Raw genomic sequence first — 15,059 nt, 5'->3', positions numbered from 1 at the left:
ACATGGACACAGACTTGTCGCCAATGACGTATGCATGTGTCCCACGCAAGAGAGACAAATGCCTCACAATGGAAAATGGAGGATATAGAACAACACTGAAACAAATCTTTTACCTTATTCCCATTGAAGTACTGAGGTATGCTAAAGACACTTTTAAACGAATAACTATTGTAACAACATGAAACTTAATTATAGTGTCCTTGTATGAGTACCCACATAACTACATATGACAGAAAGGCCTCTCCCATGATGGTGTTTGAGATATGTCACGAAAAGGAACCACAGAGTCATGCTAGGTGGCACTATGGAAACCTGGGTTGTTACTGGGTCTCTGCTGTTGGCGTATGTTGTCTGACGTGCTGCTGGTGTAGACCAGGATGAAACTGGGCTGTGTCTGTCAGTGTGGAGCACTGAGAAAAAGTTGCTGGCACTGACAACAGGTAATGCTGGAACTGAACTGTTGATAAAGTCAGACAACTGTTGGTTCTGCTGACTTGAGATGTAGGGCATAACAGACTGTGCATAGTCTGGCGGCAGCCTAGTCAGGAATGGATGGATATCCATACAGCTCTGCAAGGGCACATGACCTGGCATAGCAAAATACTGCCCTGCTGACAGCGGTTTCCACTATGACAAGCAAACTGTGTGCAAGTGAGACTGGTGCCCCCAAATGCTGTGGAGGCGACCTGTAACTCTGTGGTAAACAACCTAGGTCATACAAGGAAATGACCTGTGTTTTGATGAGTCATTTACATGCTTCCTCTTGGTGGGGCTGGTACCCACACAACCTGCCTGGTGTGTGTGTGTGTGTGTGTGTGTGTGTGTGTGTGTGTGTGTGTGTGTGTGTGTGTGCAGGAAATCTACTACTAGAAGGGTACAAAATACTTGTTACTACTAGATGGATACAACATATTGGTTAATGACTTAAACCAGTATGCCACTGCCGCAAAGGAAAGTCAACAGGATGTCTTTCACTGTTGCATGTAACAAAATTTTTCCATAGTGTCAGCATCTGATCACTGCTTGTTGATAATTTAAATTGGCTGGGGATGACGTGTGATACACACCTTGTTGTGGCAGATAGCTGTAAAATGACCTCTGCATAAACATATATAATGCCCTTCCTCATAATGTGGACATTCTCATGTGGAATGCAAAGAAAAACTTCTTTGTTGACTTGCAAACAGTGTTTATTGCCGTGAATAATGCATGGCCTAGCCCCACTGAGAAGAGAACAAGGCCAGTTGGCTGCTGCAGGCTACAACTGGTTTAGCATTGGAGAGTCAGTAATGGAAACCTACTGCACTATATTACTATGAATCTGATCAACGTATGAAATGTCAAAAACTGCCGAAATGTTTGTTGCACAGCTCGCAATATCTCCTGTCCACATGCAGTTTGCAGCACTTCAGCCAGAGAGGGGTCGGGTTGTCGTAAAGTTAATGTGTTGATTTACTTATCTAGGGCTAAGTGAATCACAACGCACATATTAAACTTGCTGCATATGATTTACCAGACACACGCATGAATTTACATTTTCTACTCAACCCCTGAAAACTGCAGTCCAGGATGCATAATTTACAGTGTGTGACTTGCAGTGTTGTAAAAATTCTAGCTTTACTGCTACCATTTACTTTTTGTTAGAGAAATGGTCAGATAGAGAATATATCAGGCAATGGTAATACAGACATAAGGGACACAGAGAGAACTTTTGAGCTGTGTAATATAATTGTGCATTCAAAGAAAGCAAAAATCCAGATATTTAGTATCACTTGTCTGAAAGTGGTGTCTTTGATATACTGCCCTGTACTACCACCCTCCTGCAGTTAGCAGTGATCCACAGACAATAATTTCTGGTATTTAAATTTACTATCTGCTCAGTCCCAACTGTAGAAACCATTGACTTCATACCTATTTGCATGAGGTCTCTGATGAAGTATGAGACTCAGCGAGGTGGATAGGGTTACAACTTGTATTTAAAAATAGGTTAAAGATTAACAAGAGCTATGTTCTGTTAATAGAAACTCACGAACATGAGCTGAGAGCAGACTTCACACATTTTAGCAACACAGGGAAACATGGTGTACATTGATAGAAACATTAACCAGAGCATAATAGTATCTACTAAAAAAATACAAAGTTGTTGAAACAAAACCAACACTAGTATTGTGCTTGGTAAAGATCACATGAATAGATCTCGTGATGCTAAAAAAAAAAAAAAGCCCTGATTCTGTGAGATCACAATCAAGGTGACAGTGGGGGACACTGGCGATTTCTTACCACATGGTTGACACTGTCTGTATTTGGCTGAGGCACAACATAGTTGTGCACACTGAATGAAGATGGTGACTTCTTTATACAGACAACATTACAACATTCTGCTCAAAGTAATGAAGAGGTAAACAGTGACTAGCTGCAACACATCAGTAGCTCGGAAAGTTCATGCTGATGTCATTTCATGGTGGCTGTCAGTCCTGGTGCAAACAAGCAGGATGGGAGTGGGATTGGTGTCACTGCACTTTAGTGAGATCCACTTCTAAGAAATAGGAGAAATCTGAACTATGGGGAGCAGCTGAGGCCAAGATCTACTAGCAGTGACAGGGAGAACTGACCACATCATTTACTGGTAGGGGTTTTACATTCTGCTTCATTTCCAACCATAGAAAAATGGTGCTCACTGTATTCTTGCACCTCCCTAAGGAAGAAGGAAAAGAAGAAGCTGCTTGAAACTCTGGAATTATTTTTAATTTTTCTAATATTTTTTTATTTTGCAGTTGCTGCCATTACAGACAAATTATCAATTTTTCTCTGAATTACAGCGACTGAAATTTGATTCAGGATAACAGTCCCTAAGTACTTCAGGAGTCTATTTATTATTCTTGCCTATTTCCTGAAAATTTTACGAAGAGATTAATTCTGCTATTCAGACCTGTGATAGCTCTAAATAAAACTAATAACTCTAAAAACACAAGTTCAGCTGTGGGTTGTTCATTAGGAAAGGGTCCAGAATCAGTAGTTGGATGAATAGGTTATTAATAATTAAATGTTGCTCTCTTTATTAGAGATCTTGAGCAGACACGTATGTCACATCATAACACATGGTGAGTCCGGAGAATGTTGTGCCAGCTATTGTGGACTACAGGACTTTTCATTCAGTTTTCTGTTTTAAAATGTTTCAATACCTGTATGTGAACATCTGTGCTATGCTTTGTGATCCAGTACTTGGGCATGTTCCACATGTTAAATCAATGGGCTGCTTATGTCACAGGGTGCTCCTGAACTGCATCATTGAAACATTTTAGCAGGTGCACACACAAAGTGTAATTTCTTGACTAATTTGAATTTAGGTGTTATCCATCAAACTGTTATAAATAATGTTGGCTCGCTGGCAGATAAGTATTTTTTCCCAAGTAGAAGATAGGCCACAATGATTTTGTAATACGTATTAACCTTAAACTGAACACACAAAGCTGTACTCATAACAAGATGAAACACTACATTACAATCTCCCAATTTCGATGGAGTACCACCTCATGAGCCTCATTCACACTCATTGATTTACAAATGCTTTATCATGGATAATCTTAACCTGCATTAGAATGAAAAATTTAAAGAAATAGCTCAGCTGCAGTCTTCTCAGATCTTGATGCTCATTGTATTGACATGCCTACCTCTTCCCATTAGCATATCTGGTGGGGTTGTTAAAAATATATTTCTGGAATTACATTGAATAATGTTAATTTTGGAATTTTGTTTAGTTTTCGCCTATACGGGATGAATCACCTAAAACCAGTGCCACAAATATTGCATACATGGAAAGTGTGTGATTTTCACAGAATGGATAGGTAGTCAGAGGCTCATATTGTTAGTCAATAAACAGGTTGTAATAATACTTAGAAAGTGTACTTTTGTGCATACACAATTTTTAAATGGAACAACGCTTTTGGTGTTAACAAATTAAAAGTAGGATGTATTAGTATTACAGTGGTATTTGTTGCAGGATTCTAGTGCGCTTCATTTAAAGAGGTATCATATTTTGAGAAGTTCCCACCCTGACACTTGTACAATGCCTGTGGTAGCACAAACTAAAGAACAACACAGTTGCATAAAGTAGTTGCGTGGATTTTGACCAGCAACGAGGCAACTGACCATCACAGGTTGTGTTGAAAATGACCACTGGCAGTGGCAATACACACTTCCAGTCTAGTATGGCATAACTGCTACACACATGCTAGCATTTCAGTGGAGATGTCCGGACAGGCAGCTGTAATATGTTGGTGCTTATAATCGGGTGTAGTTGATATGTGCATGTAGACAGTGTCTTTCAGATTTCCTCTCATAGAAAAGTCTACAGGTGTCAATTCTGGGTGATGGGCCAACTGAGGTACAGGTCTTCTGCATCCAATCCAATTATTTGGAAACACTTCATGAAGTGTAGAACTTCATGCACTATGGGCTGGAAAGCCACCATGTTGGTATCACAGCTTCCTCCTAGTCTCCCAAGGAATGTCTCCTAGCACCTATGGAATATGGTATATTGGGAGGCTGTGGTACTTGTGTGCATTCAGTGTTGTGTCTTTGAAAAATAGGCTCATTATCCCACACCACATGTTTACACTCCATGGATTCTGATGTTCCACCTGACAAAGCCAAGGGGATTGTCAGCAGATCAGTAGTATATGTTTCGGTGGTTTACCTGGCCATGAATAATAAATGTGGCTTTATCACTAAACAAAATACTTGATGTAACTGGAGTAAGCTTTCTTAATGCCAATGTACAGAAGTTTACACAATTCTCATAATCATTTCTATGCAGCTCTTGATGGAGAGAGAGTCATACGGATGGAACCTACATCACTCAATGGTGCTTTGTCATGTGGTTGCATGTTAGTTAATGCACAGATAACTGCAACAGCAATAATAACATTAATTTTCCCTCTTTTTTGTTGCATTGTCTTGGTGTAAAATTACCATTTTCAAGTAACCGGTTGAAGATTTTCAAAAGCAATTGCTAAGATGGTTGACTTCTAGTGGGATATAGTGCCGCGCACACTGAGCAATAATGAACTGCATCCTTCCTACACTCTCCATACACCATGAGCATGTCAGCTTTTCCTGCATTGGTAAATCCAATTGTCCACTCACAATGTATTTCTTGGACTGTCACACACTGAATAACAAGTTGCAGTACTCTCAAGGAACACACAAGCACACTGTAAACAAACATAACAACATCGTGCCTAGTAACTATACAGGTTGAATGGTGTAAACAAATGTTGATGTGAAAACTTGATATCTTGTAAAAGACTCCCACACGAATCCTGCTACAAACAACACTGACATTCTAATTTACCATACTTTTAGCATGATTAAATTCAGTAAGCATTGTTACATTTAAAAATGTATGTTTGCACAAAAAAGGCATGTTCTCTGAGATCTGTTCAAACAATTTTGGAATTTTCTCCCCAAAGCTTTTCTACGCTTACCTTTTACTTATTGTACACGGTTTCCTTCGACATACTGCCCTCTTCAATTGATTCACTGTTCCCAATGCCATTTCCACTTCTGGAAGCAGACTTTGTATGCCTCTTGCTGGGCCACACAAAGCGATGTGTGTGAATTTTCTTTTATCTTGAATGTCATTACAAATCTTCGTCCTTTCGACAGAATTTTCAACTCTGGAAATAAAGGGGACAGGTCTAGAGAGAAAAGAAAGGGACCGGTCTAGAGAGTGTGGAGTATGATGCAGCACAGTGATTTGCTTTCTTGTGCAGCAGTCATGCACCAGCAGGGATGAATGTGCAAGTGTGTTATCGTGATATTGTCTCGCCACATTCCATCTCACATTTTTTTGCAGGTATCACATCATGTCCTGATAGTACCATCGATTGACAGCTTGTCCCAGTGGCATGAATTCATGATGATCTAATCCTTCAGAGTCAAAGAAAACTATCAACATGGCTTTGACGTTTGACCTCTCCTGACAAGTTTTGTTTGTCCTGCAACCTTTTCCAACCCATTGTGAAGATTGAACCTCAGTCTCAACATCATGACTGTAGATCCACGTCTCATCATCAGCTGTGATTCTCTTCAGGAACATTTGCGTGATCGAAAAGCTCTTCACAGATTACGAGACGAAGACCTTTCTGGTCTTGCCTAATGAACCGTGGGACGAACTTGGTGGCAACATGATGAATTCCCAGATACTGTGTCAGGATTTCATGGCATGATTCAACTGAAATGTTACGTTCTTTTGCATCCCTCAGTCAGTCAGTCTTAGATTGGCGTGCACAGTTTCATTGACATTTCTGACATGAGGTTATTGGTAGGCGTCCTGAATGAGGGTCATCTTTAACGTCTGTCCAGCCATTTTTAAACAATGTGAACCATTTGTAAAGCTCTCTTCACAGCAGGCTTCCTGCATCATTTGGTGTGTATCTGTAAAGGTTTTCTTGAGTTTCATGCAAAATTGAATGCAGATTTGTTGCTCCTCTAACTCTGTCATCTCAAAATTCACAAGCTGTGGGACACAACATTCTATCCAGTACAGCGTTGAACAATAAGTAACAGGCTTACAACAATAAAACTTGTGGCAGTTACACATTAAAGACAGGTGTGTGCAGGAATGTGAAGTGCATTTCGCTCCAACACACCACTGACACAAAATTATGAATGTTCCAGAAATCTTTTATTACCTAACAATATGAGTCCATGAATATCAATCCATTCTGTAAAAAATATACATCAGTAGCACTTTCAATTTCCCCAATAGTTGCGGTGCAAGTTCTGGGTGATTCATTCAGTATATTCAACTTGCTGTTTAAAATAATATCACACACATACATACACAGCAAATCATACATATGTGTTCATAAAATGAAGGCTTTCATGTCTTAGTTGCTCTTGAATCTTCCAGGTTGTGCCCATGGTCCATGAAATTTCTTTGTTGCTGATGCTTTGTTCAGAGCTGGAAGGTATATATTCAGAGGTGCTCCTAGCTCCATTGAGTCTTGCCGACTTAAGGGTCAGATGTCAGAGAATGATATATTGCACTGACGTCTGTAAAAGGAGTCACTTATCTATCAGTTCTGTTGGAAATAAAATTGGAACTGTGGTCACTAATTATAGAAAGTGAACCATATTTCAAAAATTCAGTCTTTAACAAACACACACGCCACAGTCTCAGTACTTTGTCTGGAATTGGTGGTAATAATATATATCTCAAGAAGTGATCCATAGTAGGTTAGATACAATTAATAATTTCCATCTTTCATTTTTGGTAGGGGATCTAAAATATTGAGACCTTTTTGTTCAAACACTGCTCTGGTTTTGCAGGGGTGTATTGGTTTTGCCCACATAGTTCCACTTATTGCATGAATCTCAATTTGAAATGTAACTTTAAGCTAAGCATTGGCTTTCCAGTTCTGCCACCAATAGATTTGTGCTGTTTGTAGGTTAGTTGCTCTTTTCTCATTGCATCCTGCCAGTGGACTATCAAGACATTCTTTTAACACTTCTTATTGTAGGACTTGAGAGATATGATGATACAGTTTCCTTTAGCAGTGCTCTTGTACAGCATCCCATCACCATCCCTGAATGTAGGATCTTGTTTCCAGAATTGACACTGCATGTCAGCATCTTGCACGTTTATGAATTCCTCTTCCCTCCCAGTTGTGAAACATATTCTGACTGACTTTCCTACTTAATCCATCCATATTACTGTGCCGTTTCCCAGGCTGGTGAACTACTTCAAATTGGTACTCAGTTAAACATATGGCCCTTGAGGTTAATCTACTGCTCAGATTGTTCAGGTTGAGCAGCCACTTCAATGTGGTGTGATCAGTCACAACAGTAAGTTCTCGGACAACTAATAAACATCCATTGTATTGTATGCCATAGTCAAGTGCATGTAATTTCTTTTCAGTTTTCAAGTAATTGATTCTGATTCTGTTAAGAAGACGGGAAGTGATCAAATTTGGGTGCTCTTGTCCATTGGTTTTCTGTGAGAAAACTGCCCGAACAGCAAAATTACTAGTGTCTGTAGCTAGGACGATGGGTTTTGAGAAGTCTGGAGGGGCCAATATGGTGGTAGCTATTGTCAAAACTCTTTTCAGTGTTTCCATCACATGTGAACATTCGGAATTCAAACTAAAAGCTGCTCCTTTTTTCGGTAGTTGAGTCATTCATTGTGCTGTGTCAGCGTATCCCTGAATGTATCATCGCTAGAAATTCAGTGCTTAGGTATGCCTGCAGTTCCTTCACTTTCATCAGTCCTAGGTAGTTCTTCACATCTTCTACCAGTTTTAAGTCATCTTGTGTTCTATATATTTTCTTCACATACAGTGAAATGACATTTTGACATGGGTAGGGAAAGATTTACAATGTACAGTATCTCAATACACCTCTTTGTCTTTTGGCACATTGTTGCATGCCTTGGCTGAAAATGACAACATCATCAAAATAAACTATACATTGAGTGGATGTTAATCCTCTGAGCACAGATTCCATTGCACATTGGAATGTTGCTGGTGCATTCTGAAAACCAAAATCAAGATGACACTTGGGCACACCTGTAGGCTTAATAAATGATGCTGTAGCCCTGTTCTGAATGCAGAATCAGCTTATTGTAACCAGGTTAGGTCACGGACGGAGAAGAGTTCGCATGAACCGTGATAATCCAATGAGTGTACAGCATTTGGCAATTGATGAGTATCTGATAACATTACAGCATTCAGCTTCGTGCAATCAACACGAAACCTATACTTCTGTTCTCCTGTTGGCGATTTATTCCTTACAATTAATATGGATGATACCCAGTGTGGATCTGATAGTTCTTTAGGTTCGGTGAACCCTACTTACAGCTGTTCCTTAATCATCTCTTCGACCAATTCTGTACAGTCATCGAGCAATGGGTACTGCTCTTTCTATATGTGTCCGGTGTTGAACCAGGGGGATGGCAGGGAGATTATCCTATTCTTGAAAAATATCAGAGTAGCTCAGTAGCACCGGTGAAATTACTTAATTTAGTAAGCAGCTCTTGTATGATTGTTTTGAGTGCTTCACCAAAATGGGCAAACCAACTGGTCCCCAATCTGTGACTTTGACAAGGGCCATAGCATAGCAACAAAACGCAGAACAGGAGCAAGGACAGGGTCGGCAGCTGTGGATGTAGCCACACGATGAAAATCAATCGGAAATGATTCGACCATGTCATCGGTTTCCGCATCAATGAACATGCAAGTAAGTTCGGAGGAATCGAATGCCCTATCCTCAGCAACAGGCAAGTGGGACAACGCATTGGCGTTTCCGTGCTTACCAGTGGACTGATACTAGATATCGCAGCGGTACTGCGAGAGGAAAATAGACCAGCGAATGAATTTCTGCGCTGTACGTGGAGGTACAGGCTTGGTCGGATAAAAAAGCGATGTCAAAAGTTTGTGGTCTGTGATTATGGTAAAGTGATGACCATACAAGAAATCATGAAACTTTGTAACACCAAATAAGAGAGCCAATGCTTCTTTCTCGATCTGTGAATAATTTCTTTGCGCAGACGAGAGCAATATGGATGCAAAGGCAATAGGGCGATCGTGCGATCCCGAAATCCGATGCATCCACCATCAACAAAATGGGCTTCTGGGGATCGAATGGCGTAAGGCAAGTATTGGAAAGCAACGCCGATTTCAACTGGCGAAAGGCGCGTTCGCGTTCCGTCGTCCAGACGAACGGAACACCCGTATGTTGTAAGCGATGAAGCGGAGCTGAAATGGAAGAGGCATGCAGAGTATATCTGTTATAATACGTAATTTTTCCCAGCACACTATGTAGCTGCTTCAAATTCTGTGGCAAAGGCAAGTCTTGTATGGCATGAAGGTGCTTGGGACTGGGATGTATGCCTTGGGCATTGAGTACATGTCCCCAGTATGGCAAGTCCCGAGCAAAAAACACACATTTGTCCTTCCGCAAGCGAAGACCATTTTGTCACAAGACCTGAAATAATGTTCTGAGATTGGCCAAATGTTCTTCTTCCGTATTTCCAGAGATCACAATATTGTCCAGATAATTTGCTGCAGTAGGGACCGACGCACAAACAGTTTGTAGATATTGCTGAAACAATGCAGGGGTGGATGCACACCCGAATGGCAGTCGTTTGAATTGATACAACCCAAGATGCATGTTAACCACAAAAACGCGCTGGGGTTCTTTGTCCACTGGTATTTGCAAGTACGCATCTGCTAGGTCCAACTTCGAAAAATATTTACCCGGGCACTGTTTGTCAAAAAGATCTTCCGGGCGGTGTAAAGGAAAAGTTGCAATCACTGGTTGTGGAGTCACTGTTGCCTTGAAGTCCACACAAAGTCTCAATTTTCCGGAAGGTTTTGGCAAAATTACTAAGGGTGATGCCCAGAGAGAAGCCTGCCCACATTCAATTACACCTTGTGATTTCAAATCGTGTCATGTTTTTGCGACCTCATCAAGCAATGCGTGGGGAACATTGCGCGCTCTGAAAAATTTCGGTTGCGCGTTTACTATCAGTTCCAAATGTGCTTTATAGTTCTTAGCGCAACCAAGGCCCGGTGCAAAGATGTCTGCAAATTCTTCACATAGACGAGAAACACTGTCTGGAGGCACAGTCTGGTTCACTGATAGGGCCTGATTTACTGTAGACAAGTTAAACAACTGAAATAAATCGAAACCAAACAAGTTCACTGCAGAAGAAGAACGAAGGACGTAAAATGACACAAGTTTTGTTTGTCCTTTGTATGTTGCAAGAAGGCTGCACTGTCCTAACACAGGGATCTTTTGACCTGAATAGCTAGTCAACTTAACATTTGCGGTACGCAACGGAGGTGTGCCCAGCAGTTTGTAAGTGTCTTGATTGATCAGTGAAACTGCAGCTCTGGTATCGAGATGGAATGGTATCACTTTGCCGTTAATGTCCAAGACTACAAAAAGTTTATTGTCCTGCTGACGACAAGAGCGACTGTCTCGTGCAACGTGAACTGACACTGGTACATAATCAATTGTGACTTGACGGGAGTTCCGGCGATGTCAACGCACACTGTTTTTGGGACGAACACAGTCACTGTTAGAGAGAGTGGCATTATGCAGAGTGGAATGAACTACATGAATTTCCATGGGCGAAGTGTCGCGAGCCTGAGTATCTTTGGTTCGATTCCGATTCCGGCGCGAAGCAAAGGGCCTGGAATGGTTTTGAGCTTCCGATCTCAGATTTTTCTGGTAAACACTCTGAACATGTCCTTTTTTATTACAATAAAAGCAAATAGCTTTGTGTGACGGCCAATTCTCACGCGAATGTTTAGTAGCACACTGCAGGCATGATTTGATCACTGCATTTGCTTGCCGATGCGGGACATGTGGCTGACAGCCTGGCAGCAGCTGCGCGGCCGGATGCGAGGGCTGTTTACTGTTCCGTGCAGCTCACCCGGCGGGCCGGTTAACCTGACACACTGCTGGCGAAGTTTCAAATGATTCCTGAGCAAAGTCAAGTGTGTCCTGCCGATCCAATATGTCCATCACTTGTTGAAGGGAGGGATTTACTAGTTTCAAAATCTGTTCCCTTATACGAACATCAGAAACGTTTTGTGCAATTGCATCACGTACCATAATATCTGCATAAGGGAGTCCACATTGACACTCAGAAGCACAATCCCTAGTAAGGCCTTGCAAGGTTGCAACCCACTCCCGATTAGTCTGACCTGCCGTATGTTTTGTACGAAAAAAGGTATACCTTTTCGCAACTACATTGACTGATTCTTGGAAATATGCATCTAATGCAGACAAAATTTCTTCATAGGACAGAGTTGCTACGTCACGGCAGGGAAATAATTTGACTATCACACGGTACATAGTCACGCCGACCGATGATAACAAAAAACGCTGCCGCTCATTTCCTTGAATTCTGTAGGCAGCGAGATGGAATCCAAATTGGCGTGACCACTCTGTCCAGCTTTCCAGTGCAGCATCAAAAGGGCAAAAAGTGGGTGCAACAGCGTGTTGTAGCTGTTGTAGGTGCTGCCGCACCGTTTTGCATCACACGTTGCCCCTGGACGAGCTGTCCAAGGGCATCCAGCAAGGCCTGCGTCTGCTGAATCTGTAAGCGATAAAATTCGGACAGTACATCTGGAGATTGTGGCGAAGCCATTACACAAGTAAATCAGGGCAATATGGATAAGAACGTCGTTTTTCCTCATCACCAATGTTGTGGTTGGGAGGCGAGCCAACACCGTGTTACTAAAGGAGGCCAAAATGTCCACATCTACATCTACATCTACATCTACATCCACATCCATACTCTGCAAGCCACCTGACGGTGTGTGGTGGAGGGTACCCTGAGTACCTCTATTGGTTCTCCCTTCTATTCCACTCATGCGTTTTAGCTCATGCAGGCTGGCATGAGGTCTGGAACATGACAAGAGAATTAGAATTGAGAAAAACCGGCGTAGCTGGTGGAATACTCAACTTTAATCCATTAATGACGAACGTCGCTCTGGACGGTACATGATTCACAATATCAATAGTAACTGATAATGGCGCCTTGCTAGGTCGTAACAAATGACGTAGCTGAAGGCTATCCTAAACTATCGTCTCGGCAAATGAGCGCGTGTTTTGTCAGTGAACCATCGCTAGCAAAGTCGGCTGTACAACTGGGCCGAGTTCTAGGAAGTCTCTCTAGACCTGCCGTGTGGCGGCCCTCGGTCTGCAATCATTGATAGTGGCGACTCGCGGGTCCCACGTATACTACCGGACCGCAACCGATTTAAAGGCTACCACCTAGCAAGTGTGGTGTCTGGCAGTGACACCACAGTTTCCTTTACTGCTTGCTCAATATACAGATTGAATAACATCGGGGAGAGGCTACAACCCTGTCTCACTCCCTTCCCAACCACTGCTTCCCTTTCATGTCCCTCGCCTCTTATAACTGCCATCTGGTTTCAGTACGAATTGTAAATAGCCTTTCGCTCCTTGTATTTACCCCTGCCACCTTCAGAATTTGAAAGAGAGTATTCCATTCAACATTGTCAAAAGCTTTATCTAAGTCTACAAATGCTGGAACCGTAGGTTTGCTCTTCCTTAATCTAGCTTCTAAGATAAGTCGTAGGGTCAGTATTGCCTCATGTGTTCCAATATTTCTACGAAATCCAAACTGATCTTCCCCGAGATCAGCTTCTACTAGTTTTTCCTTTCGTCTGTAAAGAATTCGCGTTAGTATTTTGCAGCTGTGTCTTATTAAACTGATAGTTCGGTAATTTTCACATCTGTCAACACCTGCTTTCTTTGGGATTGGAATTATTATATTCTTCTTGAAGTCTGAGGGTATTTCGCCTGTTTCATGCATTTTGCTCACCAGATGGTAGAGTTTTGTCAGGACTGGCTCTCCCAAGGCCGTCAGTAGTTCCAATGGAATGTTGTCTACTCCGGGGGCCTTGTTTCGACTCAGGTCTTTCAGTGCTCTGTCAAACTCTTCACGCAGTATCGTATCTCCCATTTCATCTTCATCTACATCCTCTTCCATTTCCATAATATTGTCCTCAAGTACATCGCCCTTGTATAGACACTATATACTCCTTCCACCTTTCTGCTTTCCCTTCTTTGCTTAGGACTGGGTTTCCATGTGAGCTGTTGATGTTCATACAAGTGGTTCTATTATCTCCAAAGGTCTCTTTAATTTTCCTGTAGGCAGTATCTATCTTACCCCTAGTGAGATAAGTCTCTACATCCTTACATTTGTCCTCTAACCATCCCTGCTTAGTCATTTTGCACTTCCTGTCGATCTCATTTTTGAGACATTTGTATTCCTGTTTGCCTGCTTCATTCTCTATTTATGGAGCTCCTTTCATGTTCCTTTCCTGCTAATGGTGTTCAAGAATGCAGCATTGAGTTCTGCAGAGACTTTTGCTGCTGTTGTCCTCTTTATTTTTCATCACAGTTATCTTCAATTACTTTCACGATTATTCAACACCTTCATGCATGATTCGACTTTGCAGAAGACATTTTTCTTCTTTTCCTGAATGCAGTATAAATCTTAGATATAGTACCTCTTGCAATGCCAAACACTTTGGCTACCTTGGCCACAGAAGCACTCATCATACAAGCACTAATAATTTGCCCACATTCGAATTCATTTAGCTATGACATAATGCACTCATAGCTATACAGAACACTGTTCTGACCACAACTAATGCTTGCCACATGTTGAAGGTAAAACACAGGTACTGTTTGTGGTTAGATGCAACAGCACAACATTCAAGTTTGGCTAGCATCTGCATTTATGTTAAAGCATGCATCTCTTGCAGTGTTTATATATTTTTGTCTAACCCCTGTACCTATCTAAATAAATATTCTGTTTGCTTATTATTTTGAGCATTACAGAGAACACCACTTCATCTGAAATACATTGTATGTCACATCATCATTTACATATTCTCAATAAGAAGTATCCAGTGCTTTAAAACAGCAATAATAAAAATCTTCTGTTTCTATGGAGAGAAGGTTATAGGGTATCACCAGCATATCTCATGGTATCCTTTGTCCATAGCTTGGAATATTTAGTAAGTAAGACTCAGGAGTGTATGTTTGGGTGTCTGTGTGGCATGTGTACTTGTACTAGAAGAAGAGGAAGAGCTCAAAAGCTACTGTGAATACTGTTTTCTGTTTAATATTTCTACTATGCATACATAGTCTGCTATAGATGAGTCGATGCCTTTTGTTATTTTACATGTAGTTAATTAGTTATTTGCATGTTTCTTAAGAGTGTGTGTGTGTGTGTGTGTGTGTGGTGTGTGTGTGTGTGTGTGTGTGTGTGTGCGTGTGCGCGACATATCACACAGTGTGTACAGTAAAAGTAACTAGAGGAAAATGAAATAAAATATTAAATAGGACTATCTGTTTTTGAGACTCGTACAGAACAGGAAGAGGAAAACTATGCAATGCTAAAACTACATGCTGAACAAAAACTGTAACCTTCATTTTTCATTTAAAATCAATGTTACCAATTGAATGTGATGTGATTGAGTGTATTCCTTTGACTTACTCAAAAC

At 41.3% G+C, this 15,059-nt stretch overlaps 1 protein-coding gene across 1 annotated transcript in view; it reads left to right on the top strand.

The window, feature by feature from the left end:
- The window catches only part of LOC126281214 (WD repeat-containing protein 81), a 253,643-nt gene that overhangs the window by 36,393 nt on the left and 202,191 nt on the right, over window positions 1-15,059 (top strand). The gene's annotated exons all lie outside the window — the stretch shown is intronic.

This window comes from Schistocerca gregaria, chromosome 7, assembly GCF_023897955.1.
Source record: "Schistocerca gregaria isolate iqSchGreg1 chromosome 7, iqSchGreg1.2, whole genome shotgun sequence".
In the NCBI taxonomy this organism is placed as follows: domain Eukaryota; kingdom Metazoa; phylum Arthropoda; class Insecta; order Orthoptera; family Acrididae; genus Schistocerca; species Schistocerca gregaria.
The sequence above is the reverse complement of the archived record's forward strand: the minus strand, read 5'-3'. Positions and strand labels throughout refer to the sequence as shown.